The sequence below is a fragment of the Pseudophryne corroboree genome, chromosome 1 (assembly GCF_028390025.1).
Source record: "Pseudophryne corroboree isolate aPseCor3 chromosome 1, aPseCor3.hap2, whole genome shotgun sequence".
NCBI classification, from domain to species: Eukaryota; Metazoa; Chordata; class Amphibia; order Anura; family Myobatrachidae; genus Pseudophryne; species Pseudophryne corroboree.
The window spans coordinates 165,401,376-165,429,170 of NC_086444.1; the positions used below are offsets into that span (position 1 = coordinate 165,401,376).

The 27,795-nt window shown below is 47.7% G+C and overlaps 1 protein-coding gene across 2 annotated transcripts in view; it reads right to left on the reverse strand.

Moving 5' to 3' along the window:
- ARHGEF28 (Rho guanine nucleotide exchange factor 28) overlaps positions 1-27,795 on the reverse strand; it is a 418,990-nt gene that overhangs the window by 216,520 nt on the left and 174,675 nt on the right. The window contains exon 1 of one of the 2 annotated variants that reach the window (XM_063963868.1): positions 24,047-24,132. The exons of the other annotated variant lie outside the window; for it this stretch is intronic. The gene's annotated coding sequence lies outside the window, so the exon portion shown is untranslated. Of the gene's footprint in view, positions 1-24,046; positions 24,133-27,795 lie in introns of those variants that run through there. 2 annotated transcript variants of the gene reach the window in all.

Here is a 27,795-nt window from a genome sequence, read left to right on the forward strand (position 1 = left end):
AGCAGACTTCCTCAGCAGACACGATCTCCATCCAGGAGAGTGGGGACTTCATCAAGAAGTTTTTACAGAGAGAACAAGTTTTGGGGACTTCCTCAAATAGACATGATGGCGTCACGCCTCAACAAGAAGCTTTGGAGGTATTGTGCCAGGTCAAGGGACCCTCAGGCAGTAGCGGTAGACGCCCTGGTGACACCTTGGGTGTTTCAGTCGGTCTATGTGTTCCCTCCTCTTCCTTTCATCTCAAAAATATTGAGAATCATAAGACGAAAATGAGTGCAAACAATACTCATTGTTCCAGATTGGCCTCGAAAGGCCTGGTATTCGGATCTTCGGGAGATGCTCACAGAAGATCCATGGTCTCTTCCTCTCAGGGAGGACCTGTTGCAGCAGGGGCCCTGCGTGTTCCAAGACTTACCGCGGTTACGTTTGACGGCATGGCGGTTGAACACAGAATCCTAGCTGGGAAAGGTATTCCGGAGGAAGTCATCCTTACTCTGATAAGGGCTAGGAAGGAGGTGACGGCGAAACATTATCACCGTATCTGGAGGAAGTATGTGTCTTGGTGTGAAGCCAAGAATGCTCCTACTGAAGATTTCCACCTGGGCCATTTTCTCCACTTTCTACAGATAGGAGTGGATATGGGCCTGAAGTTAGGCTCCATTAAGGTACAGATTTTGGCCCTATCTATATTCTTTCAGAACCAGAAGTCCAGACTTTTGTAAAGGGAGTGCTGCACATCCAGCCTCCTTTTGTGCCCCCAGTGGCACCATGGGACCTTAACGTGGTGTTACGGTTCCTAAAATCTCACTGGTTTGAACCTCTTCAAGCGGCTGAATTAAAATTTCTCACTTGAAAGGTGGTCATGTTGTTGGCCTTGGCATCTGAAAGGCGGGTGTCCGAATTGGAGGCTTTGTCTCACAAAAGCCCCTATCTGATTTTCCATGTGGATAGAGCAGAGTTGAGGACTCGTCCTCAATTTTTGCCTAAGGTGGATTCATCGTTTCATATGAACCAACCTATTGTGGTGCCTGTGGCTACGGGAGACTTGGAGGATTCCAAGTCCCTTGATGTAAACAGGGCCTTAAAAATCTACGTAGCCAGGACGGCTCGGGTTAGGAAAACAGAGGCACTGTTTGTCCTGTATGCAGCCAACAAGGTTGGCGCTCCTGCTTCTAAGCAGACTATTGCTCGCTGGATCTGTAACACGATTCAGCAGGCTTGTTCTGCGGCTGGATTTCCGTTACCAAATTCGGTAAAGGCCCATTCCACTAGGAAGGTGGGCTCTTCTTGGGCGGCTGCCCGAGGCGTCTTGGCTTTACAGCTTTGCCGAGCAGCTACTTAGTCGGCTTCAAAACACATTTGCAAAATTCTACAAGTTTGATACCATGGCTGATGAGGACCTCCTGTTTGCTCAATCGGTGCTGCAGAGTCATCCGCACTTTCCCGCCCGGTTTGGAGCTTTGGTATAATCCCCATGGTCCTTACGGAGTCCCCAGCATCCTCTAGGACGTAAGAGAAAATAAGATTTTAAACCTACCGGTAAATCTTTTTCTCCTAGTCCGTAGAGGATGCTGGGCGCCCGTCCCAGTGCGGACATATTTCTGCAAGGCTTGTATATAGTTGTTGCTTACATAAGGGTTATGTTACAGTTTTACAGTCTTTGGCTGATCCTGTTTTGTTTCATACTGTTAACTGGTTGCGTATATTCCATGTTATACGGTGTGGATGGTGTAGGCTGGTATGAATCTTGCCCTTAGATTAACAAAAATCTTTTCCTCGTACTGTCCGTCTCCTCTGGGCACAGTTTCTCTAACTGAGGTCTGGAGGAGGGGCATAGAGGGATGAGCCAGTGCACACCCATTCTAAAGTCTTTAGAGGGCCCATGTCTCCTGTGGAGCCCGTCTATACCCCATGGTCCTTACGGAGTCCCCAGCATCCTCTACGGACTAGAGAAAAAAATTTTACCGGTAGGTTTAAAATCTTATTTTTTTTTTTTCCCACCCAAGAATGTAACAGCTGCATAATAGGGGTCAGGTGTAATCAGGGAGATTTCTAGTGTATTCAGGGAGTCAGGGAGATTGCTACTATTTCAGGGAGTCTCCTGCAGAATGAGGGAGGGTAGGCAACTATGATAAATATGTATATGTCAAGAGATAGGTGCGATAAGATCGTGTTTTGCAGTCTCACAGTGTTTGACCAGGCAATTGCAAACTATTGATTATGACTGCAAGATAGCAACTGGGGGATACAATTTTGGGGACTCATTAGCACAGGTGACGGGAAAAGATCTTAATACTTATGAAAATCAATGCGCGCTTTAGATAAACTGTTTCATGCATTTTTAATAGGTTTATGCTTTTACAAAAAAAAAAAATGTATTGCACTGACATAGTGCCCCAAAAACCATAATAGGGTGTGTTGGTTTCTAATACTGGAAGTGCAGCACTGGAACTGTAGAACGTAATGGTGTGACTGTGACACTACCGAGTACTCGCATTCTAATGCACTTTTCCTGCACTTACTGGATGCATAAATATCGCTGCATGCATGGGTAGATTTATATTTACATACTCCGTTTAACAAGGACAAAAAAAAGTCCCCATACATTACATCCCCAGTTAAATAATTTAAAGAAAAAAAATCCCACAAATATTTTCAGAATGACCTCAGCGCTGTGCCTCATCAGCCGCCGTCACAGAAAACGTATGAGTAATGCCATGAAAGAATGCCTACTCCAAGCAAAACACAAGTAAATATATAACCCCAGTTTAATCAATAATCTTTCTCCAGGCATCGGAGGAGAGTGGAGACAAATGGGAACAGCCGGAATGACTGCAGTTTGGTATTTGCTGAGTTATAAAGTGACAAACTAACATTACATGGCAATGTTATTCACTTTTCACATTCCTCCCAAACAAGTGGTTCCCAAACTCTTTTTTCCTGACATGTCAGATTTGCAGACAGGCTACACGAATTTCATAACAGGGTCACAAGACAAAACAATTTGGGGCATCTTCCATCCTAGCAATGTTTGATTTAGGCTTTCAAAGAAAAAACAGTGCCTCCTGGGAGTAGATTTACTAAAGCTTCTAAAACAGACCAGTGGTGGTGTTGCCCTTAGCAACCAATCAGAATCGGTTTATAATTTTCTAGAATGCAACAGAGAAATGAAAACTATAACCTGATTGGCTGCGATGTGTAACGCCACAACTTGTCTACTTTTGAAGCTTTGGAAAATCTACCACTTGGGAGTATTGGGAAACCTTCTGGACTCAGCGAAAGGTATGCTGATCTCACATACAGAACTGATTGTGGTGGCGGGGACTGTATCCTCTGGAAGTGCAGCCGGTAGAGGTGATGCAAGGAAGAGCAGGGAGTGCAGTGGGGCGCAGAGTTTTGAAGGGAATGACTAAGGAAGTTTGCAGAATACTGTGAGTAGTGCCAAGTTCATTAGTGCAATTCTAAAACTTTAAAAAGGAGCTGATACTGAGTCAGACGCAACCCGTGAGATGTACTGTAGCATATAGCACACGTGCAGAAACAAATGCATGCACTACTGCTTATTCTGATTCCAAGTAAGACCGCTATTGGGAAATTTGCCTCTGGGTGAAATCAGCGCTTCGGGGTGTGAACTTGGCAGCAACAATGCAATCGTGCAGAACTGTTCTGTCTTGTGGGTGTGCAGCTTGAGTTCCGTGCTATTCTGAATTGTGTGTATTCTGAGAAGGCAAGCATGTGTCAGACGGATCAGTGTCACCTAGCATGGGCAAGGTGCCTACGCAGACACTAATGGGGTTGTGGGCAGAGAAACAGTAGGCGGAATGCATTCCCGCTCCATGCCACACGGACATCAACACTAGTCCTACAGAAACTAGCATTATCATAAAGCAGTAAATCAGGCTTCCACGGCAACATCACACAAACTCAGCGACTTTGCGTCCAACTCACGATCAGCCCCATTGTCTATACTTTAGCTGTGATGCCCAACGTTGCCTGTCTTTTATTTATCTTTTCTATCCCCCTCCCCTTCTGTCCATCTCCTTTTCTTTCTCTCATCCCCATCCCAACAGTCTAGGCCCCATACATTACAGATGTCTTGGGGCAATATCCAGATTTAAATTTCCTGATTTCGGTCGGGATCTGCAAAATGGGCATTTTAATCATGTTTAATTTCCCAGACAGATCGGTGGAATCGGCGCTCAGATGTCAGGGGGCGGCCATTTCTTTCCACCTCTCCTTCACCATCCTTCTCCAGCACTATGTGGAGGAAGTATTATTATTTCTATAAGTATTATTATTCTTGTAGACTCAATAAATGGTTCATTATTCCTATTACATCTGAAAATATGTATATAGACTAAACATACATACATACATACATACATACATACAAAGTAACTCAGAAATAGATGAAATTAGTAATAAGAACAACAAGTTAATGTTAAGCATTAGTACGACTTCTTACTTATTAAAATTAAATAAATCTGATAGTAATAAATGGAAAATACTAAGCACTTTTCAGAGAAACATATATAGCACGCACACACAAAAGGAGGAGGTAAGCATTAACACTGGGCATGCCACTGGCATTAAACATTTTGAATAAAAAAGCACTATTTCTTTTAGTATAATAGGCTCTTTTTAAGAAGTCACGGCGCCATGCCTGTAGTCCCAGCATAATAAAAATAAAATAAAAAAAGTGTTTAAAAAAAAACATTTGGTTTAAACCAGCCAACCCTGCCAAAATGTATTTGTTACAGTTTGAGAGCTTTTTGATAGACAACACAATGTAATGTTTATCGCAGTTATTGCTTTTTTTACCTTGCTCTTCTTATTCACACCATTATCATTTTTTTCCCTTCAGCTCTGTCACGCTATACAGCAACCCTAATCAACTGGCGAATTGCTACCTCCAACACATAGCTGCAAATTTTCAGTTATGCCATTTAAACAGACCTATCACGGGCTGTGGTTTTGTTTGGGAGACGAGGGTGACATCATTACGTCATAACATATCTTCTCGAAAGTGATGAAAGGAGGTGACCAGTTGAGGAATTTCAGAAGAAGAACAGAAAAAAAAAAAGAAGAAACAGACGTGTAGGGAAGATCATGAATGCGAAAAAGAAAACTGTCAGGCCCGCCAACTATCCCTAAAAGGTGCATAGATATTGACTGTGTGATTTTCACTATGCGATATTGACTATGTGTGCTTGCGATTTTGGCTACGGACAATTTTGACTATACTTTGTACTAGATAGTCAAAACTGACTTGCCTGCAGTCTATCCAACCTTGCGATACCGACCCCGCGGGAGTGCGCATCGGGATCGAATTTGTATCGCAAGCTGGCTAACACCTTGCGATATGCACTAACTTTCCTTGCGAATTTGACTACACAGTCAGTCAAAAATAAGAATTTACTTACCGATAATTCTATTTCTCGTAGTCCGTAGTGGATGCTGGGAACTCCGTAAGGACCATGGGGAATAGCGGCTCCGCAGGAGACTGGGCACATCTAAAGAAAGCTTTAGGACTAGCTGGTGTGCACTGGCTCCTCCCCCTATGACCTTCCTCCAAGCCTCAGTTAGGATACTGTGCCCGGACGAGCGTACACAATAAGGAAGGATTTTGAATCCCGGGTAAGACTCATACCAGCCACACCAATCACACCGTACAACCTGTGATCTGAACCCAGTTAACAGCATGATAACAGAGGAGCCTCTGAAAAGATGGCTCACAACAATAATAACCCGATTTTTGTAACAATAACTATGTACAAGTATTGCAGACAATCCGCACTTGGGATGGGCGCCCAGCATCCACTACGGACTACGAGAAATAGAATTATCGGTAAGTAAATTCTTATTTTCTCTGACGTCCTAGTGGATGCTGGGAACTCCGTAAGGACCATGGGGATTATACCAAAGCTCCCAAACGGGCGGGAGAGTGCGGATGACTCTGCAGCACCGAATGAGAGAACTCCAGGTCCTCCTCAGCCAGGGTATCAAATTTGTAGAATTTAGCAAACGTGTTTGCCCCTGACCAAGTAGCTGCTCGGCAAAGTTGTAAAGCCGAGACCCCTCGGGCAGCCGCCCAAGATGAGCCCACTTTCCTTGTGGAATGGGCTTTTACAGATTTTGGCTGTGGCAGGCCTGCCACAGAATGTGCAAGCTGAATTGTACTACAAATCCAACGAGCAATCGTCTGCTTAGAAGCAGGAGCACCCAGCTTGTTGGGTGCATACAGGATAAACAGCGAGTCAGATTTTCTGACTCCAGCCGTCCTGGAAACATATATTTTCAGGGCCCTGACTACGTCCAGCAACTTGGAGTCCTCCAAGTCCCTAGTAGCCGCAGGTACCACAATAGGCTGGTTCAAGTGAAACGCTGAAACCACCTTAGGGAGAAATTGAGGACGAGTCCTCAATTCTGCCCTGTCCGTATGAAAAATTAGGTAAGGGCTTTTATAGGATAAAGCCGCCAATTCTGAGACACGCCTGGCTGAAGCCAGGGCCAACAGCATTACCACTTTCCATGTGAGATATTTTAAGTCCACAGTGGTGAGTGGTTCAAACCAATGTGATTTTAGGAACCCCAAAACTACATTGAGATCCCAAGGTGCCACTGGAGGCACAAAAGGAGGCTGTATATGCAGTACCCCCTTGACAAACGTCTGAACTTCAGGAACTGAAGCCAGTTCTTTCTGGAAGAAAATCGACAGGGCCGAAATTTGAACCTTAATGGACCCTAATTTTAGGCCCATAGACAGTCCTGTTTGCAGGAAATGCAGGAAACGACCCAGTTGAAATTCCTCTGTAGGGGCCTTCCTGGCCTCGCACCACGCAACATATTTACGCCAAATACGGTGATAATGCTGTACGGTTACATCCTTCCTGGCTTTGATCAGGGTAGGGATGACTTCATCCGGAATGCCTTTTTCCTTCAGGATCCGGCGTTCAACTGCCATGCCGTCAAACGCAGCCGCGGTAAGTCTGGTAACAGACAGGGTCCCTGCTGGAGCAGGTCCCTTCTTAGAGGTAGAGGCCACGGGTCCTCTGTGAGCATCTCTTGAAGTTCCGGGTACCAAGTCCTTCTTGGCCAATCCGGAGCCACGAGTATAGTCCTTACTCCTCTACTTCTTATGATTCTCAGTACCTTGGGTATGAGAGGCAGAGGAGGGAACACATACACTGACTGGTACACCCACGGTGTTACCAGAGCGTCCACAGCTATTGCCTGAGGGTCCCTTGACCTGGCGCAATACCGGTCTAGTTTTTTGTTGAGGCGGGACGCCATCATGTCCACCTTTGGTTTTTCCCAACGGTTCACAATCATCTGGAAGACTTCTGGGTGAAGTCCCCACTCTCCCGGGTGGAGGTCGTGTCTGCTGAGGAAGTCTGCTTCCCAGTTGTCCACTCCCGGAATGAACACTGCTGACAGTGCTATCACATGATTTTCCGCCCAGCGAAGAATCCTTGCAACTTCTGCCATTGCCCTCCTGCTTCTTGTGCCGCCCTGTCTGTTTACGTGGGCGACTGCCGTGATGTTGTCTGACTGGATCAGCACCGGCTGACCTTGAAGCAGAGGTCTTGCTAGGCTTTTAGCATTGTAGATGGCCCAATGCTCCAGGATATTTATGTGAAGTGATGTCTCCAGGCTTGACCACAAGCCCTGGAAATTTCTTCCCTGTGTGACTGCTCCCCAGCCTCTCAGGCTGGCATCCGTGGTCACCAGGACCTAGTCCTGAATGCCGAATCTGCGGCCCTCTAGAAGATGAGCACTCTGCAACCACCACAGGAGAGACACCCTTGTCCTTGGTGACAAGATTATCCGCTGATGCATCTGAAGATGCGACCCGGACCATTTGTCTAGCAGATCCCACTGGAAGGTTCTTGCGTGGAATCTGCCGAATGGGATTGCTTCGTAAGAAGCCACCATCTTTCCCAGGACCCTTGTGCATTGATGCACTGAGACTTGGCCTGGTTTTAGGAGATTTCTGACTAGTTCGGATAACTCCCTGGCTTTCTCCTCCGGGAGAAACACCTTTTTCTGGACTGTGTCCAGGATCATCCCTAGGAATAGAAGTCGTGTCGTCGGGATCAGCTGCGATTTTGGAATATTGAGAATCCAACCGTGCTGGCGCAGCACTATCTGAGATAGTGCTACTCCGACTTCCAACTGTTCCCTGGATCTTGCCCTTATCAGGAGATCGTCCAAGTAAGGGATAACTAAAACTCCCTTCCTTCGAAGGAGTATCATCATTTCGGCCATTACCTTGGTAAAGACCCGGGGTGCCGTGGACAATCCAAACGGCAGCGTCTGAAACGGATAGTGACAGTTCTGTACCACAAACCTGAGGTACCCTTGGTGAGAAGGGTAAATTGGGACATGTAGGTAAGCATCTTTGATGTCCAGAGACACCATATAGTCCCCTTCTTCCAGGTTTGCAATCACTGCTCTGAGTGACTCCATCTTGAATTTGAACCTTTGTATGTAAGTGTTCAAGGATTTTAGGTTTAAAATTGGTCTCACCGAGCCGTCCGGCTTCGGTACCACAAATAGTGTGGAATAGTACCCCTTTCCCTGTTGTAGGAGGGGTACCTTGATTATCACCTGCTGGGAATATAGCTTGTGAATGGCTTCCAATACTGCCTCCCTGTCTGAGGGAGACGTCGGTAAAGCAGACTTTAGAAAACGGCGAGGGGGAGACGTCTCGAATTCCAATTTGTACCCCTGAGATACCACATGAAGGATCCAGGGGTCCACTTGCGAGTGGGCCCACTGCGCACTGAACTTCTTGAGACGGGCCCCCACCGTGCCTGAGTCCGCTTGTAAAGCCCCAGCGTCGTGCTGAGGACTTTGCGGAGGCGGGAGAGGGCTTTTGTTCCTGGGAACTGGCTGTTTGTTGCAGCCTTTTTCCTCTCCCTCTGCAACGGGGCAGAAATGAGGCGCCTTTTCCCCGCTTGCCCTTATGGGGCCTAAAGGACTGCGCCTGATAATACGGCGTCTTCTTAGGTTGAGAAGCTACCTGGGGTAAAAATGTGGATTTTCCAGCAGTTGCCGTGGCTACCAGGTCTGATAGACCTACCCCAAATAACTCCTCCCCCTTATAAGGCAATACTTCCATGTGCCTTTTAGAATCCGCATCACCTGACCACTGCCGCGTCCATAAACCTCTTCTTGCAGAAATGGACAGCGCGCTAACTCTTGATGCCAGTCGGCAAAAATCCCTCTGTGCATCACGCATATATAGAAATGCATCCTTCAAATGCTCTATAGTCAGTAATATACTGTCCCTATCTAGGGTATCAATATTTTCAGTCAGGGAATCCGACCACGCCAGGCCCGCACTGCACATCCAGGCTGAGGCGATTGCTGGTCGCAGTATAACACCCGTGTGAGTGTATATACATTTTAGGATATTCTCCAGCTTTCTATCGGCAGGTTCCTTTAGGGCGGCCGTATCAGGAGAAGGTAGTGCTACCTGTTTAGACAAGCGTGTGAGCGCTTTATCCACCCTAGGGGGTGTTTCCCAACGTGCCCTATCCTCCTCTGGCGGGAAAGGGTACGATGCCAATAATAAGAATTTACTTACCGATAATTCTATTTCTCATAGTCCGTAGTGGATGCTGGGGACTCCGAAAGGACCATGGGGAATAGCGGCTCCGCAGGAGACTGGGCACAAAAGTAAAAAGCTTTAGGACTACCTGGTGTGCACTGGCCCCTCCCCCTATGACCCTCCTCCAAGCCTCAGTTAAGATACTGTGCCCGGACGAGCGTACACAATAAGGAAGGATCTTGAATCCCGGGTAAGACTCATACCAGCCACACCAATCACACCGTACAACTTGTGATCTGAACCCAGTTAACAGTATGATAACAGAAGGAGCCTCTGAAAAGATGGCACACAAAAACAAAAACCCGATTTTTGTAACAATAACTATGTACAAGTAATGCAGACAATCCGCACTTGGGATGGGCGCCCAGCATCCACTACGGACTATGAGAAATAGAATTATCGGTAAGTAAATTCTTATTTTCTCTAACGTCCTAGTGGATGCTGGGGACTCCGAAAGGACCATGGGGATTATACCAAAGCTCCCAAACGGGCGGGAGAGTGCGGATGACTCTGCAGCACCGAATGAGAGAACTCCAGGTCCTCCTCAGCCAGGGTATCAAATTTGTAGAATTTAGCAAACGTGTTTGCCCCTGACCAAGTAGCTGCTCGGCAAAGTTGTAAAGCCGAGACCCCTCGGGCAGCCGCCCAAGATGAGCCCACTTTCCTTGTGGAATGGGCTTTTACAGATTTTGGCTGTGGCAGGCCTGCCACAGAATGTGCAAGCTGAATTGTACTACAAATCCAACGAGCAATCGTCTGCTTAGAAGCAGGAGCACCCAGCTTGTTGGGTGCATACAGGATAAACAGCGAGTCAGATTTTCTGACTCCAGCCGTCCTGGAAACATATATTTTCAGGGCCCTGACTACGTCCAGCAACTTGGAATCCTCCAAGTCCCTAGTAGCCGCAGGCACCACAATAGGTTGGTTTAAGTGAAATGCTGAAACCACCTTAGGTAGAAATTGAGGACGAGTCCTCAATTCTGCCCTGTCCGTATGAAAAATTAGGTACGGGCTTTTATAGGATAAAGCCGCCAATTCTGATACACGCCTGGCTGAAGCCAGGGCTAACAGCATCACCACTTTCCATGTGAGATATTTCAAGTCCACAGTGGTGAGTGGTTCAAACCAATGTGATTTTAGGAATCCCAAAACTACATTGAGATCCCAAGGTGCCACTGGAGGCACAAAAGGAGGCTGTATATGCAGTACTCCCTTGACAAACGTCTGAACTTCAGGAACAGAAGCTAGTTCTTTTTGGAAGAATATCGACAGGGCCGAAATTTGAACCTTAATGGACCCTAATTTGAGGCCCATAGACAGTCCTGTTTGCAGGAAATGCAGGAATCGACCCAGTTGAAATTCCTCTGTAGGGGCCTTCCTGGCCTCGCACCACGCAACATATTTACGCCAAATACGGTGATAATGTTGTACGGTTACATCCTTCCTGGCTTTGATCAGGGTAGGGATGACTTCATCCGGAATGCCTTTTTCCTTCAGGATCCGGCGTTCAACCGCCATGCCGTCAAACGCAGCCGCGGTAAGTCTTGGAACAGACATGGTCCCTGCTGGAGCAGGTCCTGTCTTAGAGGTAGAGGCCACGGTTCTTCCGTGAGCATCTCTTGAATTTCCGGGTACCAAGTCCTTCTTGGCCAATCCGGAGCCACGAGTATAGTCTTTACTCCTCTCCTTCTTATGATTCTCAGTACTTTTGGTATGAGAGGAAGAGGAGGGAACACATACACTGACCGGTACACCCACGGTGTTACCAGAGCGTCCACAGCTATTGCCTGAGGGTCCCTTGACCTGGAGCAATATCTGTCCAGTTTTTTTGTTGAGGCGAGACGCCATCATGTCCACCTTTGGTTTTTCCCAACGGTTTACAATCATGTGGAAGACTTCTGGGTGAAGTCCCCACTCCCCCGGGTGGAGATCGTGTCTGCTGAGGAAGTCTGCTTCCCAGTTGTCCACTCCCGGAATGAACACTGCTGACAGTGCTATCACATGATTTTCCGCCCAGCGAAGAATCCTTGCCACTTCAGTCATTGCCCTCCTGCTTCTTGTGCCGCCCTGTCTGTTTACGTGGGCGACTGCCGTGATGTTGTCCGACTGGATCAATACTGGCTGACCCTGAAGCAGAGGCCTTGCCTGACTTAGGGCATTGTAAATGGCCCTTAGTTCCAGGATATTTATGTGAAGTGACGTTTCCATGCTTGACCACAAGCCCTGGAAATTTTTTCCCTGTGTGACTGCTCCCCAGCCTCTCAGGCTGGCATCCGTGGTCACCAGGACCCAATCCTGAATGCCGAATCTGCGGCCCTCTAGGAGATGAGCACTCTGTAACCACCACAGGAGAGACACCCTTGTCCTTGGAGACAGGGTTATCCGCTGATGCATTTGAAGATGCGATCCGGACCATTTGTCTAGCAGATCCAACTGAAAAGTTCTTGCGTGGAATCTGCCGAATGGAATCGCTTCGTAAGAAGCCACCATCTTTCCCAGGACCCTTGTGCACTGATGCACTGACACCTGGCCTGGTCTTAGGAGCTTCCTGACTAGGTCGGATAACTCCTTGGCTTTCTCTTCCGGGAGAAACACCTTTTTCTGTACTGTGTCCAGAATCATCCCTAGGAACAGCAGACGTGTCGTCGGAATCAGCTGCGATTTTGGAATATTTAGAATCCATCCGTGCTGTCGTAGTACTATTTGAGATAGTGCTACTCCGACCTCTAACTGTTCTCTGGACCTTGCCCTTATCAGGAGATCGTCCAAGTAAGGGATAATTAAGACGTCTTTTCTTCGAAGAAGAATCATCATTTCGGCCATTACCTTGGTAAAGACCCGGGGTGCCGTGGACAATCCAAACGGCAGCGTCTGAAACTGATAGTGACAGTTCTGTACCACAAACCTGAGGTACCCTTGGTGAGAAGGGCAAATTGGGACATGGAGGTAAGCATCCTTGATGTCCAGAGACACCATGTAGTCCCCTTCTTCCAGGTTCGCTATCACTGCTCTGAGTGACTCCATCTTGAACTTGAACCTTTTTATGTAAGTGTTCAAGGCTTTCAGATTTAAAATGGGTCTCACCGAGCCGTCCGGCTTCGGTACCACAAACAGCGTGGAGTAATACCCCTTTCCCTGTTGTAGGAGGGGTACCTTGATTATCACTTGCTGGGAATACAGCTTGTGAATGGCTTCCAATACCGCCTCCCTGTCGGGGGTAGACGTTGGTAAAGCAGACTTCAGGAACCGGCGAGGGGGAGACGTCTCGAATTCCAATTTGTACCCCTGAGATACTACCTGCAGGATCCAGGGGTCCACTTGCGAGTGAGCCCACTGCGCGCTGAAAATCTTGAGACGGGCCCCCACCGTGCCCGAGTCCGCTTGTAAGGCCCCAGCGTCATGCTGAGGACTTGGCAGAAGCGGGGGAGGGCTTCTGTTCGTGGGAAGATGCTGTCTGTTGCAGTCTTTTTCCCCTTCCTCTGCCCCGGGGCAGATATGAGTGGCCTTTTGCCCGCTTGCCCTTATGGGGACGAAAGGACTGAGCCTGAAAAGACGGTATCTTTTTCTGCTGCGAGGTGACTTGGGGTAAAAAGGTGGATTTTCCAGCCGTTGCCGTGGCCACCAGGTCCGATAGACCGCCCCCAAATAACTCCTCCCCTTTATACGGCAATACTTCCATATGCCGTTTGGAATCCGCATCCCCTGACCACTGTCGCGTCCATAATCCTCTTCTGGCAGAAATGGACATCGCACTTACTCTTGATGCCAGAGTGCAAATGTCTCTCTGTGCATCTCGCATATATAGGAATGCATCCTTTAAATGCTCTATAGTCAATAATATATTGTCCCTGTCCAGGGTATCAATATTTTCAGTCAGGGAATCCGACCAAGCCACCCCAGCACTGCACATCCAGGCTGAGGCGATTGCTGGTCGTAGTATAATACCAGTATGTGTGTATATACTCTTAAGGATATTTTCCAGCTTTCTATCAGCTGGTTCCTTTAGGGCGGCCGTATCAGGAGACGGTAACGCCACTTGTTTTGATAAGCGTGTGAGCGCCTTATCCACTCTAGGGGGTGTTTCCCAACGCGCCCTAACCTCTGGCGGGAAAGGGTATAATGCCAATAATTTTTTAGAAATTAGCAGTTTCTTATCGGGGGAAACCCACGCTTCATCACACACCCCATTCAATTCATCTGATTCGGGAAAAACTACGGGTAGTTTTTTCACACCCCACATAATACCCTTTTTTGTGGTACTTGTAGTATCAGAAATGTTCAAAACCTCCTTCATTGCCGTGATCATGTAACGTGTGGCCCTACTGGAAAATACGTTTGTTTCCTCACCGTCGACACTGGAGTCAGTGTCCGTGTCCGTGTCTGTATCGACCTGAGGTAACGGGCGCTTTATAGCCCCTGACGGTGTTTGAGACGCCTGTACAGGTATTAACTGATTTGCCGGCTGTCTCATGTCGTCAACAGTCTTTTGTAAAGTGCTGAAACTATCACGTAAATCTTTCCATAAGACCATCCAGTCAGGTGTCGACTCCCTAGGGGGTGACATCACTAACACAGGCAATTGCTCCGCCTCCACACCATTTTCCTCCTCATACATGTCGACACAACGTACCGACACACAGCACACACGCAGGGAATGCTCTGATAGAGGACAGGACCCCACTAGCCCTTTGGGGAGACAGAGGGAGAGTTTGCCAGCACACACCAGAGCGCTATATATATACAGGGATAACCTTATATAAGTGTTTTTCCCTAATATAGCTGCTGTATATATTTCTATGCCAATTTAGTGCCCCCCTCTCTTTGTTTTACCCTGTTTCTGTAGTGCAGGACTGCAGGGGAGAGTCAGGGAGCCTTCCTCCAACGGAGCTGTGAGGAAAAATGGCGCCAGTGTGCTGAGGAGATAGGCTCCGCCCCTTCACGGCGGCCTTTCTCCCGCTTTTCTATGGAAATTTGGCAGGGGTTAAATGCATCCATATAGCCCAGGAGCTATATGTGATGTATTTTTTGCCAACAAAAAATAAGAATTTACTTACCGATAATTCTATTTCTCGGAGTCCGTAGTGGATGCTGGGGTTCCTGAAAGGACCATGGGGAATAGCGGCTCCGCAGGAGACAGGGCACAAAAGTAAAGCTTTTACAGGTCAGGTGGTGTGTACTGGCTCCTCCCCCTATGACCCTCCTCCAGACTCCAGTTAGGTACTGTGCCCGGACGAGCGTACACAATAAGGGAGGATTTTGAATCCCGGGTAAGACTCATACCAGCCACACCAATCACACCGTACAACTTGTGATCTAAACCCAGTTAACAGTATGATAACAGAGGAGCCTCTGAAAGATGGCTTCCTAAACAATAACCCGAATTAGTTAACAATAACTATGTACAAGTATTGCAGATAATCCGCACTTGGGATGGGCGCCCAGCATCCACTACGGACTCCGAGAAATAGAATTATCGGTAAGTAAATTCTTATTTTCTCTATCGTCCTAAGTGGATGCTGGGGTTCCTGAAAGGACCATGGGGATTATACCAAAGCTCCCAAACGGGCGGGAGAGTGCGGATGACTCTGCAGCACCGAATGAGAGAACTCCAGGTCCTCCTTTGCCAGGGTATCAAATTTGTAAAAATTTACAAACGTGTTCTCCCCTGACCACGTAGCTGCTCGGCAGAGTAGTAATGCCGAGACCCCTCGGGCAGCCGCCCAAGATGAGCCCACCTTCCTTGCGGAATGGGCCTTAACAGATTTAGGCTGTGGCAGGCCTGCCACAGAATGTACAAGTTGAATTTTGTTACAAATCCAACGAGCAATCGACTGCTTAGAAGCAGGTGCACCCAACTTGTTGGGTGCATACAGTATAAACAGCGAGTCAGATTTTCTGACTCCAGCCGTCCTTTAAATGTATATTTTTAAGGCTCTGACAACGTCCAACAACTTGGAGTCCTTCAAGTCGTCTGTAGCCGCAGGCACTACAATAGGCTGGTTCAGGTGAAACGCTGATACCACCTTAGGGAGAAAATGCGGACGCGTCCGCAGCTCTGCCCTATGTCGAATGGAAAATTAAATAAGGGCTTTTATAAAACAAAGCCGCCAGTTCAGATACTCTCCCGGCCGAAGCCAGGGCCAGTAACATAGTCACTTTCCATGTGAGATATTTCAAATCCACCTTCTTTAGTGGTTCAAACCAATTTGATTTGAGGAAATCTAAAACTACATTTAGATCCCACGGTGCCACCTTAGGCACCACAGGAGGCTGTATATGCAGTACTCCTGTGATAAAAATCTGGACCTCAGGGACTGAGGCCAATTCTTTTTGGAAGAATATTGATAGGGCCGAAATTTGAACCTTAATAGATCCCAATTTGAGACCCATAGACAATCCTGATTGCAGGAAATGTAGGAAAACGACCCAGTTGAAATTCCTCCATCGGAGCACTCCGCTGCTCACACCACGCAACATATTTTCGCCAAATACGGCGATAAAGCTTCGCGGTGACTTCCTTCCTTGCCTTTATCAAGGTCGGAATGACTTCTTCTGGAATGCCTTTTCCTTTTAGGATCTGGCATTCAAACGCCATGCCGTCAAACGCAGCCGCGGTAAGTCTTGAAAAAGACAAGTACCCTGCTGAAGCAGGTCCCTTCTCAGAAGTAGAGGCCACGGATCGTCCGTGACCATCTCTTGAAGTTCCGGGTACCAAGTCCTTCTTGGCCAATCCGGAGCCACTAGTCTTACTCCACTTTGCCGTATAATCCTCAATACCTTTGGTATGAGAGGCAGAGGAGGAAACACATATACCGACTGGTACACCCAAGGTGTTACCAGCGCGTCCACAGCTATTGCCTGCGGATCTCTTGACCTGGCGCAATACCTGTCCAGTGTTTTGTTGAGGCGAGACGCCATCATGTCCACCATTGGTTTTACCCAACGGTTTAATAGCATGTGGAAAACTTCTGGATGAAGTCTCCACTCTCCCGGGTGAAGGTCGTGTCTGCTGAGGAAGTCTGCTTCCCAGTTGTCCACGCCCGGGATGAATACTGCTGACAGTGCTATCACGTGATTCTCCGCCCAGCGAAGGATCCTGGCAGCTTCTGCCATTGCCCTCCTGCTTCTTGTGCCGCCCTGTCTGTTTACATGGGCGACTGCCGTGATGTTGTCCGACTGGATCAACACCGGTCTTCCTTGAAGCAGAGGTTCCGCCTGGCTTAGAGCATTGTAGATTGCTCTTAGTTCCAGAATGCTTATGTGAAGAGACTTTTTCAGGCTCGACCACACTCCCTGGAAATTTCTTCCCTGTGTGACTGCTCCCCAGCCTCTCTGGCTGGCACCCGTGGTCACCAGGATCCAATCCTGCATGCCGAATCTGCGGCCCTCCAATAGATGAGCCTCCTGCAACCACCACAGAAAGGATACCCTTGTCCTCGGCGACAGGGTTATCCGCAGGTGCATCTGAAGATGCGACCCTGACCATTTGTCCAACAGATCCCTTTGCATGGAATCTGCCGAAAGGGATTGCTTCGGAAGAAGCTACCATTTTTTCCCAGGACTCTTGTGCATTGATGTACAGACACCTTTCCTGGTTTTAGGAGGTTCCTGACCAGGTCAGATAACTCCTTGGCTTTTTCTTCGGGAAGAAAAACCTTTTCTGAACTGTGTCCAGAATCATCCCCAGGAACAGCAGACGAGTTGTCGGCATTAATTGGGAGTTTGGAATATTCAGAATCCATCCGTGCTGCTTTAGCACCTCTTGAGATAGTGCTAAACCCATCTCTAGCTGTTCTCTGGACCTTGCCCTTATTAGGAGATCGTCCAAGTATGGGATAATTAATACGCCTTTTCTTCGAAGAAGAAATATTATCTCGGCCATTACCTTTGTAAAGACCCGAGGTGCCGTGGACAAACCAAACGGCAGCGTCTGAAACTGATAGTGACAGTTTTGTACAACGAACCTGAGGTACCCCTGGTGTGAGGGGTAATTGGAACGTGGAGATACGCATCCTTGATGTCCAAGGATACCATAAAGTCCCCTTCTTCCAGGTTCGCTTATCACTGCTCTGAGTGACTCCATCTTGAACTTGAACTTCTTTATGTACAGGTTCAAGGACTTCAGATTTAGAATAGGCCTTACCGAGCCATCCGGCTTCGGTACCACAAAAAGAGTGGAATAATACCCCTTCCCTTGTTGTAGAAGAGGTACCTTGACTATCACCTGCTGAGAATACAGCTTGTGAATGGCTTCCAAAACCGTCTCCCTTTCTGAGGGGGACGTTGGTAAAGCAGACTTCAGGAAACGGCGAGGTGGCTCTGTCTCTAATTTCAACCTGTACCCCTGAGATATTATCTGCAGGATCCAGGGATTTACCTGCGAGTGAGCCCACTGCGCGCTGTAATTCTTGAGACGACCGCCTACCGCCCCCGAGTCCGCTTGCGAAGCCCCAGCGTCATGCTGAGGCTTTTGTAGAAGCCGGGGAGGGCTTCTGTTCCTGGGAAGGAGCTGCCTGTTGCTGTCTCTTCCCTCGTCCTCTGCCTCGTGGCAGATATGAATAGCCCTTTGCTCTCTTATTTTTAAAGGAACGAAAAGGCTGCGGTTGAAATGTCGGTGCCTTTTTCTGTTGGGGAGTGACTTGAGGTAGAAAGGTGGATTTCCCGGCCGTAGCCGTGGCCACCAAATCCGATAGACCGACCCCAAATAACTCCTCTACGCATCGCCTGTCCACTGTCGTGTCCATAAAGCTCTTCTGGCCGAAATGGACATAGCACTTACCCGTGATGCCAGTGTGCAGATATCTCTCTGTGCATCACGCATATAAAGAAATGCATCCTTTATTTGTTCTAACGACAGTAAAATATTGTCCCTGTCCAGGGTATCAATATTTTCGATCAGGGACTCTGACCAAACTACCCCAGCACTGCACATCCAGGCAGTCGCAATAGCTGGTCGTAGTATAACACCTGCATGTGTGTATATACCTTTTTGGATATTTTCCATCCTCCTATCTGATGGATCTTTAAGTGCGGCCGTCTCAGGAGAGGGTAACGCCACTTGTTTTGATAAGCGTGTTAGCGCTTTGTCCACCCTAGGAGGTGTTTCCCAGCGCTCCCTAACCTCTGGCGAGAAAGGGTATAAAGCCAATAACTTCTTTGAAATTAGCAGTTTTTTATCGGGCACCCCACGCTTCATCACACACGTCATTTAATTCTTCTGATTCGGTAAAAACTACTGGTAGTTTTTTCACACCCCACATAATACCCTGTTTAGTGGTACCTGTAGTATCAGCTAAATGTAACATCTCCTTTATTGCCAAAATCATATAACGTGTGGCCCTTTTGGAAAATACGGTTGATTCGTCACCTTCACTACCGGAATCAGTGCCTGTGTCTGGGTCTGTGTCGACCGACTGAGGCAAGGGGCGTTTTACAGCCCCTGACGGTGTTTGAGGCGCCTGGACAGGCACTAAGTGAGTGTCCGGCCGCCTCATGTCGGCAAACGACTGCTTAAGCGAGTTGACGCTATCCCGTAATTCCACAAATAAGGCATCCATTCTGGTGTCGACCCCCTAGAAGGTGACATCCTCATATTTGGCAATTGCTCCGCCTCCACACCAATAACGTCCTCATACATGTCGACACACACGTACCGACACACAGCAGACACACAGGGAATGCTCTATACGAAGACAGGACCCACTAGCCCTTTGGGGAGACAGAGGGAGAGTCTGCCAGCACACACCAAAAAGCGCTATATATGACAGGGATAGCCTTATGATTAAGTGCTCCCTTATAGCTGCTTTTATATTAATATATTGCCATTTATTTTGCCCCCCCTCTCTGTTATACCCTGTTTCTGTAGTGCAGTGCAGGGGAGAGACCTGGGAGCCTTCCTGACCAGCGGAGCTGTGACAGAAAATGGCGCCGTGTGCTGAGGAGATAGGCCCCGCCCCTTTTCCGGCGGGCTCGTCTCCCGCTATTTAGTACATTTAGGCAGGGGTAAATATCTCCATATAGCCTCTGGGGCTATATGTGAGGTATTTTTAGCCTTTTTAAAGGTTTACATTTGCCTCCCAGGGCGCCCCCCCCCAGCGCCCTGCACCCTCAGTGACTGCCGTGTGAAGTGTGCTGAGAGGAAAATGGCGCACAGCTGCAGTGCTGTGCGCTACCTTAAGAAGACTGCAGGAGTCTTCAGCCGCCGATTCTGGACCTCTTCTTGCTTCAGCATCTGTGAGGGGGCCGGCGGCGTGGCTCCGGTGACCATCCAGGCTGTACCTGTGATCGTCCCTCTGGAGCTTCATGTCCAGTAGCCAAGAAGCCAATCCATCCTGCACGCAGGTGAGTTCACTTCTTCTCCCCTCTGTCCCTCGTTGCAGTGATCCTGTTGCCAGCAGGAATCACTAAAATAAAAAACCTAAGCTAAACTCTCTAAGCAGCTCTTTATGAGAGCCACCTAGAATTGCACCCTTCTCGGCCGGGCACAAAAATCTAACTGGAGTCTGGAGGAGGGTCATAGGGGGAGGAGCCAGTACACACCACCTGACCTGTAAAAGCTTTACTTTTGTGCCCTGTCTCCTGCGGAGCCGCTATTCCCCATGGTCCTTTCAGGAACCCCAGCATCCACTTAGGACGATAGAGAAAGGTGTTTTATTGCGTCTCAGGGCGCCCCCCCCAGCGCCCTGCACCCTCAGTGACCGGAGTGTGAAGTGTGCATGAGAGCAATGGCGCACAGCTGCAGTGCTGTGCGCTACCTTATAGAAGACAGGACGTCTTCTGCCGCCGATTTTCCGGACCTCTTCAGTCTTCTGGCTCTGTAAGGGGGCCGGCGGCGCGGCTCCGGGACCCATCCATGGCTGGGCCTGTGATCGTCCCTCTGGAGCTAATGTCCAGTAGCCTAAGAAGCCCAATCCACTCTGCACGCAGGTGAGTTCGCTTCTCTCCCCTTAGTCCCTCGATGCAGTGAGCCTGTTGCCAGCAGGTCTCACTGAAAATAAAAAACCTACTTTAAACTTTTCCACTAAGCAGCTCAGGAGAGCCCCTTAGCCTGCACCCGTCTCGTTCGGGCACAAAAATCTAACTGAGGCTTGGAGGAGGGTCATAGGGGGAGGGGCCAGTGCACACCAGGTAGTCCTAAAGCTTTTTACTTTTGTGCCCAGTCTCCTGCGGAGCCGCTATTCCCCATGGTCCTTTCGGAGTCCCCAGCATCCACTAGGACGTTAGAGAAAACCTTTTAGGAATTATCAGTTTTTTATCGGGGGAAACCCACGCCTCATCACACACTTCATTTAATTCCTCGGATACAGGAAAAACTACAGGCAGTTTTTTCTCACCAAACATAATACCCTTTTTAGTGGTACTTGTATTATCAGAGATATGCAATACATTTTTTATTGCTTCAATCATGTAACGTGTGGCCCTAGTGGAAGTCACGTTTGTCTCCTCATCATCGACACTGGAGTCAGTATCCGTGTCTGTGTCTGCCATTTGAGGTAACGGGCGTTTTAAAGCCCCTGATGGCGTTTGAGACCCCTGGACAGGCACAAGCTGAGTAGCCGGCTGTCTCATGTCGTCAACTGTCTGTCGTAAAGAGCTGACACTGTCACGCAATTCCTTCCATAAGCTCATCCACTCAGGTGTCGACTCCCTAGGGGGTGACAACTCTATAATAGGCAATTGCTCCGCCTCCATCTCATTTTCCTCCTCAAACATGTCGACACAATCGTACCGACACACCGCACACACACACAGGGAATGCTCTGATAGAGGACAGGACCCCACTAGCCCTTTGGGGAGACAGAGAGAGAGTATGCCAGCACACACCAGAGCACTGTATATAGACAGGAATACCACTATAAAATGTGCTTTTCCCTTTATAGCTGCTGTTAGTATTAAAAGTAAACTGCGCCAAATTAGTGCCCCCCTCTCTTTTTTACCCTTTTCTGTAGTGCAGGACTGCAGGGGAGAGTCAGGGAGACGTCCTTCCAGCGGAGCTGTGATGGAAAATGGCGCCCGTGTGCTGAGGAGATAGGCTCCGCCCCCTTCTCGGCGGCCTTTTCTCCCGCTTTTTGGTGAGTTCTGGCAGGGGTTAAAATACATCCATATAGCCCTGGGGGTTATATGTGGTGTATTTATGCCAGCCAAGGTGTTTACATTGCTGCTCAGGGCGCCCCCCCCTAGCGCCCTGCACCCTCAGTGACCGAAGTGTGAAGTGTGCCTGAGTAACAATGGCGCACAGCTGCAGTGCTGTGCGCTACCTTGTTGAAGACTGATGTCTTCTGCCGCCGATTTTTCCGGACCTCTTCTTGCTTCTGGCTCTGTAAGGGGGCCGGCGGCGCGGCTCTGGGACCGAGCTCCGAGGCTGGGCCTGTGTTCGGTCCCTCTGGAGCTAATGGGGTCCAGTAGCCTAAGAAGCCCAAGCTGGCTGCAAGCAGGCAGGTTCGCTTCTTCTCCCCTTAGTCCCTCGATGCAGTGAGCCTGTTGCCAGCAGGTCTCACTGAAAATAAAAAACCTAAAACTAAACTTTCACTAAGAAGCTCAGGAGAGCCCCTAGTGTGCACCCTTCTCGGCCGGGCACAAAAATCTAACTGAGGCTTGGAGGAGGGTCATAGGGGGAGGAGCCAGTGCACACCAGGTAGTCCTAAAGCTTTACTTTTGTGCCCAGTCTCCTGCGGAGCCGCTATTCCCCATGGTCCTTACGGAGTTCCCAGCATCCACTAGGACGTCAGAGAAATAGCAAGGTAATATTTCACTGTATGTATACACCTTAACATATCAGATTCATCCCACAAAAGAAAAAAGTGAAATACCCTGCTATATAGCCTCTGGTGGCACAGCCCACATACATGAATCCCCTTTGGCATCATGCTGTTCACCAGTAAAATATGTTCTACCTGGCAGTGGTGGACATGCTCATTGGGTGGAGTTAGACACTACCCTGTTGGTAAAGTGCAAAAGTGCTACTTGCACAATCTCCCTGAAATAATTAACCAGTATAGTGTGTTGTACCATACTATAAAACTGTATACAGGGGAAGTCCCACACTCTCACCCAGCACAGGTACCGGCTGGGGTGCCAAATCAAAGCCTGATCCAATCAAGGGGTCAGACTCATAGTACAATACAGTGTTTTTCCACATAAAGTGGAAAAAGATAGCACTCTCCAGACTTGCGTAATTAGTATAAACACCAGTCATTTATTCAAGAAATCAGTTCCATGTAACTTCATGTCACAAAAAAATGGAAAGGGCTCGCCAACGTTTCGGTCCCATACCAGGACCTTTCTCAAGGTAATTGCCAGTCAGTGTCAAGTCAGAAACAGCAGTTACATTTTCAGCATCTAGTCTAGACGCAGCTGTAAGAGATACACGGATTGAATCATATTCAGGTATATTAAGGGGACCTGGGAGGCTGTTTTACAGGTTCCTGGTTCCTATTATGTGCTGCTGAAAATGTAACTGCTGTTTCTGACTTGACACTGACTGGCAATTGCCTTGAGAAAGGTCTGGGCACACCAAGTAGTACCCAGCAGGTTTGCAACCATCCAGAGGTGGGGCTGTAGCGCAGTCCAAAATTCAAAATAGGAGAGTGGCACCAACTTCCAGTGTGTCCAGGCCGGTGATGTTTGGCAGCTTTTGGGTAGCAGTTGGTGTGGCTCCCCTATTTGAATTTTGGACTGCCACCACTGCTTGCAACTCTTAGCAGATCACTACAAGCAATAAATACTAACGCTTGGACTAAACCAACAAGAATTCAATGATAAGGCCAAGCAGGCTGTACTGAAGATGAAGTAGGCAGAGTATAGCATCCACATGATATATTATTTTAATACAGCTACCAAGCCATCTAAAAATATAACAGACTCCGGTAAATCCTGGCTTTTATTCACAATGTTTTACACTAAGAATGTCTGCATCTCTGTCACTCAGCTTGTCTTTCCTAACTACATCCACAAAATGTACCTTGTACAACATGTTACAATTCATGTCGTTAAACTATAACTTCACTAGGGAGGTGGGTAGGAAACACGTGGGGCGGTCTAAACGACAAGGCGCTCCCCTTTGGGTCGAGCAAGGTAAGTGTGATATGAGAAAGAGCTTTTGCTATGTAATACATAATAAAAATAAAGAAGTGAAATAAAATATTAAAATAAGAACCCCAAGTCCCTTTATGTGGTATGGACTCATGTCTTTGTACTCTTCCTTTCCTTAAATGGTGTTGTCCTTGTGTGTGTTTCTCCAAATGTTAGTCCGTATATGTCGGGACGTGTGGAGACAAAAATAAGTGAGCAATGTGCGGTAGGTTCCACCCAACACATGATTATAATGTTATCCCCTTAGGTGAGCACCCTCAGTATAGAGGTGTAGTTGAGACCACCCTCATGCGTCTACTCAACACTGACAGGAAAAAGTAAATGTGCACCAAAACTCACAATGGAGATGGTAACTGGAAACACAGAAGAGTAGCTTTCCCTCGTAATCGGTAGGATTAGGTGTGCCAATACTCAGGAGAAATTGCTGTGTATTACTCATAGGAAGACCGACTCTCTAAAAATACAAATATGGAAGGTAATTTGTAAAAGGTCAAGTTTGATTTTATACATATAACATTTTAAATTTTTGGTTTCCGTGAAAACAATTGAAAACAACCAGCTTAAAATGGAGAAATAAACTGACAACAGGCCAATTATACTTGAAAAGTATGAAGCACCAAACAGTAATTGGGCAAGAAAACGTTTAGTGGCCAGCCATGTTGCTCTACATGACAAATAACAGGAAGCAGGAGCAAGTGTATGGGTTGATAGGCTTCCTTGCTCTACTTAATCTCTGAAGATGTACGAGACCAGAGAAATTCTGAGGGATGGAAGATGCCAAAACCCAAACAAAAAAAAAAAAAAGACTAAACATTCAAGGGGAAATCCTGTCACAGACAACCATGCTAGAGAAATGTCATCGTGCATGGTATTTCAATTAAAAATAAATAAAAACATTCACAAAAAATGACCAATAATTAATTACGGTTTTCAAGGGTAATTTAGACCCGTGAATAAAAGACGAATGAGACACACAGCACCAATGAAAGGTTTGGCACATGGAAGTATGCAGCTGAATAACCCACCAAGATGTTCAGTACAGGACTACTGTACTATAATCTTGTACGGCTGCATAAGCACTTACTATTTAATAAAACTAAAAACTTTAAGCCTTACAGTCTCAATTGGCTAGTATTAAAGTGGTCCTATTTCCTAGAATGAACCAATACTCAGTCTATGAATTCACTAGGGAGTAATGATGTCTGTCAGAGCAGTTTCTAGACAATAGGGCTCCCAGTGCAAACACTCAAAATGCACCATCACCCTACTTTAAAAATGAATCATAACGCCAAACTTTTGGGGATATAGGATGAGAACTATGCCAGGAAAGGGAGTGCAGCCTCATAGGAAAAGACTACCTTACACACTGGTTTTGCACCCTGCATCCCACACATTGGCCATCACAGGGGAAAAAAACACAATGGCCCCCACAGTAAAAAAAAAATAAACCACACATTAGTTGCTCCAGCCCCCAACAGGAATACTGTTCTGCCAAGCTTCCAGTACTTCCCTTGTCCTCAGATACAGGTGGCACCAACTGTGCAGCCTCAGTGTTGCACTGTGTGGAAGGGATGGTGTGCGGCTGTGTGACTTAATAGGTTCAGCTGCTGCATCACTATAGGTCATGGCATTTACCACGCTGTGCCCCCTTTTATCTGTTCTGATGGCCAGTGGCCACAGGGGTTGGGCACTCCCTGTGTGATTGCATGGCTCGTTTGCCCCTAAACATGGGCCTGACTGCTCTGAGGCATTCATTCCTAGTGCTCCGTAGACTCAATAATTGGTTCAGAAAAGAGCTGCCACCACTGCGTACAGGTGACGAACTTGCTTTAGGTATACCTCCATACAGCTCCTATTCTTGAAACAGGACAGGTGGCGTGACCACATCAAAGTCATAATAGAGGTGCAACCACATTACAGGGGGTGTGCCTAGTGCAGAAAAGTGCTATGCTGCCCTGTTTTCGGGTTCACTACGGCTGGCCGGCGGTCGGGCTCCCGGCGACCAGCATCCCGGCGCCAGGAGCCCGACCGCCGGCTTACCGACAGCTTGGCGAGCGCAAATGAGCCCCTTGCGGGCTCGCTGCGCTCGCCACGCTACGGGCACGGTGGCGCGCCACACTATTTTATTCTCCCTCTATGGGGGTCGTGGACCCCCACGAGGGAAAATAATTGTCGGTATGCCGGCTGTCGGGCTCCCGGCGCCGGTATACTGAGCGCCGGGAGCCCGACCGCCGGCAAACAGAAGACCACCCCTGTTTTCTGCTCCAAACATCCATTCAGTGCTGAGATATACCTCGCACTTAGACTATGTGAGAACGTTTCATTACAGCCCAGCTGCACCTACTCTCTACTGCATCATTGCAAGTGGAAATGTGTAGTATGACTCTGCATTGCCCATATTTGGGTATGCTTTGTTCTAGAGTATGCGCAGTGCAAGATCCCACAAGATATGCTCTGTAAGTGCACCTGCATCAGCTCCATAATGTCTGCAAAACCAGAAGGCAGAATGTGCTTACATAAATCTTACATTTTAGTCTCTCTCTGCAATAAAGGTGAGAGTATACAAATAAAATAAAATCACAGGCAGTTTAACCGCCATGCTTCAACATATAATCACTAACACATTCCAATTGTAAGCGTTCGTACTTAGGGGGCAATTCAGAGTTGATTGCAGCAACAAATTTGTTAGCAGTTGGGCAAAACCATGGGGGTAATTCCAAGTTGATCGCAGCAGGATATTTTTTTAGCAGTTGGGCAAAACCATGTGCACTGCAGGGGGAGCAGATATAACATGTGCAGAGAGAGTTAGACTTGGGTGGGTTATTTTGTTTCTGTGCAGGGTAAATACTGGCTGCTTTGTTTTTACACTGCAATTTAGATTGCAGATTGAACTCACCACACCCAAATCTAACTCTCTCTGCACATGTTATATCTGCCTCCCCTGCAGTGCACATGGTTTTGCCCAACTGCTAAAAAATATCCTGCTGCGATCAACTTGGAATTACCCCCATGTGCACTGCAGGTGTAGCAGATATAACATTTGCAGAGAGAGTTAAATTTGGGTGGGTTATTTTGTTTCTGTGCAGGGTAAACAATGGGGTGGTTTATTTTTACACTGCAATTTAGATTTCAGTTTGAACACACCCCACCCAAATCTAACTCTCTCTGCACATGTTATATCTGCCCCCACCCCACCCCCACCCCCCTGCAGTGCATATGGTTTTGCCCAACTGCTAACAAATTTGCTGCTGCGACCAACTCTGAATTACCCCCATAGGGTACTCGCATAGTGGTTGGCAACTATAAGTAGTATAATTACCGACAGTAGTTTTCCTCACAGAGATTTTATTGCTCACACACACACACACACACACACACACACACACACACACACACACACACAAAAGTATGTCTATCAAAGAAATCATTACATGAGCTAAAACATGTGGCAGCTATTGGTAAAAACCTGAAAATGTATTACTAGTAATTGACTTTGGGCCTAATTCAGAGTTGATCTCAGCAGCAAATTTGTTAGCTAATGGACAAACCCATGTGCACTGCAGGTTGGACAGATATAACATGTGCACAGAGAGTAAAGGGCCCCATACACTACAACGATATGTCTGAGGCTGAAGTCGGAGGCGATTTCCCTTGAACACTCCCTCGGGAGCTTCCCGGGAGTGGTTCCATACGATTCCATACATTTTCCATGCAATATATCGTATGCGATCCCAGCCATGCCTGCGGGAACTGACATATCACGAGTGCAGCACTAACAATCTAGGGGAGCCGATCCGACCCTTACGGGAACGCGCATCGGATCAGATCGGAAACACATCCAAAATGCCCGATTTCACCCGATATATCGGCCCGAATGCGCGAAATTGGATGAAATCGGGCATTATCGTTCTAGTGTATGGGGCCCTTTACATTTGGGTGGGGTGTGTTCAAACTGAAATTTAAACTGCAGTGTAAAAATAAAGCAGCCAGTATTCACCCTGCACAGAAACGAAATAACCCACCCAAATCTAACTCTCTCTGCACATGTTATATCTGCCACACCTGCAGTGCACATGGGCCCTCATTCC